A 3,294-nucleotide genomic window follows, 5' to 3' on the forward strand; every position below is an offset into this window, starting at 1 on the left:
TGTTACATAGTGGGTGAATTCCCCGATATCCACCCTGCCCCTGGTTGCCTGAAGAGTGCTGACTGGGACTCTGATAACTGTCAGTCTTTCGCTGCTGAACCTGTGACTGAACTGAAGCTGATCCCTTGCTGGAATCCCCATCCCATTTTCTTTTGTTGTCACTGGGAGTAGCAGAAGTAGTGACAGCAGTAGTGGTAGCACTGATGCGTTTTGGCAGCTTGTTCTGATCCACTGCCTGATCTGTGAGACGATGAGCAAGACGAGTGACTTGCTGGATAGTACCAAGGTTAACTGCGGTCAAATGACTCTGAATTTCGGGCACCAGACCCTTGAGATATAGTTCGATGCGTTTGGTGGGAGGGTCTACCATAGTAGGACAAAATGTGGCTAATTCATTCGATCTCTTCGTATAAGCTTCAATTTCAGACCCCACCATCTGTAGGTTGAGGAACTCTACCTCTAGTTTGTGGATGTCTTCTCGACTGCAAAACTCTTCTTTAATTAGGTCCTTGAACTCGTTCCAGGGAGTGGCATTAGCAGCTGCCAGTCCTAACATTTGAACCTGTGCTTCCCACCAAGTTAATGCAGCACCCTCGAGTGTTCCAGTAGCAAACTTTACTCTACGTGACTCAGGGCAATCATGCACCTCGAAGTCAGTTTCGAGCCTCTCGAACCAATGGAGGAGTCCAACCGCTCCCTCCGTGCCGCTGAAGGTATTTGGACGACAGTCCATGAAATTCTTGAAAGTACACACAGGTTGCTGAACGTGTTGACCTAATGTGTAAGAACAGGATGGGGTTAAACATAAGAGTTGGTTAGGAACGTAGGATCTAAAGATCCTAGGATAAGTTACGACTGCAGGGTATACCTCCTGCGGTTGCAGCTGCAAGTGCCGCAGCAACTTGTTCATTAACGAAAGCCGTCAACTGGGCTTGTGTCATGTTAATTCGTCCGGCCATTGATCTTCACATCAAAGGCAACATAAGTGAGGAAAGTTCGCGAATAGTGCGATGACAGAAGAGTGTAAGCACATAGATGTTCTCAAGCAATAACAAGTAGTGAGCAAAGTAATGTAAGCATACTACGAGCAAAGTTCTATGCAATTCTAGCATGTAGGCAATAAACATAAACCTTATTACCTAGGATGTTGAGTCTTGCACGTGGAGCGAAGCGTCGTTGTGGATCGTTGAGAGCACTGTTCTGGTTATAGTCTGGTTTTAATAAAAACGTTTTCCCATATTAAAACCAAGTTCTCTATAACCAATGGCTCTGATACCAATCTGTCACACCCCCAAAATCCACCTGCGGAGTATCACCGCTTGGGAGCGTGGCTGACCAGGATCAAGCCACCAATCATATAGAACAATATATATAGTAAAAGTAATTGCCATTAAACCAAACCAAATCCATATGAAAGGTGTTCCAAAACATAAGTAAGTCATCGTTGTTTAGCGGAAGCGTATAATTAAAACCCATCACAATAAAGTATCAAATGTCGTAAGAGTTTAACAAGACAATCACGATCCCAGCCCACAACGACCAGCTCCTCCCTGTGCAAGCTCCATGTATCTAACGACCTGCAAGGCATGTAACAGAGGATCAACAACTAGTTGAGCGAGTTCACAGAAAGTAAATGCGTAATAGTAAGTTCGTTCGTAACATGTGGCTCTACTGGGCCGAAAGTACGTTCTATTGGTGGGGGCTTCCCATGTTGTATAACCACTAGACTATTCGTAATCATAAGTGTTCTTCACAACCGAGAACAGTAGTACGTACAAGCTTTACGTAGGTTTACGTAAGTATCCTTCACAACCGAGGATAGTAGTAAGTATAAATACACGTAGGTTTTACGTGAGTATCCTTCACAACCGAGGATAGTAGTAAGTATAAGTATACGTAGATTTTACGTAGGGGTCCTGCACAACCGAGGACAGTAAGAAGCATATGCATATGTGGGCTTTACGCATGTGTCCTGCACAACCGAGGACAGTAAGTAGTATAAGCATACGTAGGTTTACGTATGTGTCATGCACAACCGAGGACGCTGGTATGGTAGTCTAGTGGTAGTGTCAGTATGAATCTATTCAACCTTATTCCTTCAATCCCATTCCCAAGCCCTTGGGAATCCCATGCCTTAGTAAGGGTGTGAACTCACCTTGGTTTGCTCGGTATGCTAGGTTATGCACTCACAAGTAATCAATCAAGTCCTATTGTATGCACGTATAATAATCAGTTTCGAATTCGCAATATTTCACATGTAATCTATGTTTCACACAAATGTTCATCACAGTTTGTACTAACATGATTATTGATTCACATTCTTGGGAGAGTCGCAGTCTTAACGATGTTAGCAACTTATCAGAGTTTACAAACATAACAGGAATGATACGGTCACACCGTTAATTAACTAGCAGGATATACTAATTGAGTTAACAACAGTTAACCACTTACATAGTCATGCACGTAACTTAACAAAGTTAACAACTTAACAGGTTCAATCATATACTCATAGTTGTCACATATAACATATAACAACTTAACATATATTCGCAGTTCCATTTTTAACAACACACTAATCGGACAGGGGCTTGCCCTATAAAAGAACTCGGACAAACAAGTGTGGGGGGGGGTTTCCCTGTTCAAAAGTCGGACCAAAGGGTAGGGCCAAGAAACTCGGACCATGCTTGTGAAAAAGGTCGGACAAGAGAGGTCTCCCCCTCAATAAACTCGGACAACATGTGGGTGTCAAAACTCGGACCACCCATCTATTAGAGGTCGGACCATTTGTGAGTTTTATGAAATAAAACTCGGACATCTTGCTTGAATAAGAATTCGGACCTCCTTGGTGCACACAAAGGTCGGACTAAGGCATCTTGTGAACTTCGGACCTACATCTATATAGATAAAACTCGGATTCCTTGTATGTTGTAAAGGTCGGACATGAGTTCAAGCTTAAAACTCGGACCATTTCAACTCATAAGTCTCGGACAAGGTGCTAAAGCTTATAAAACTCGGACATTACTCACCACCTAAGCTCGGACCTTATCAACATACAAAAGTCGGATCCTTAGAGTGTTCATTAACATAAATTCGGACATAGTGTCTCTATAATAAACTCAGACATCATGCATCCATTAAAGGTCGGACATATTTGATTTAAAACAAATTCGGACCCTAGCATACAGGGATTAAAAGTCGGGCCATGTCTAGGTTAATCAAAACTCAGACACTTCAATAATGCGTGAACTCCAAACATTTCACAGAATCAAAACAAGATCAGAACAGTTACGCTTT

The sequence above is a fragment of the Helianthus annuus genome, chromosome 11 (assembly GCF_002127325.2).
Source record: "Helianthus annuus cultivar XRQ/B chromosome 11, HanXRQr2.0-SUNRISE, whole genome shotgun sequence".
NCBI classification, from domain to species: Eukaryota; Viridiplantae; Streptophyta; class Magnoliopsida; order Asterales; family Asteraceae; genus Helianthus; species Helianthus annuus.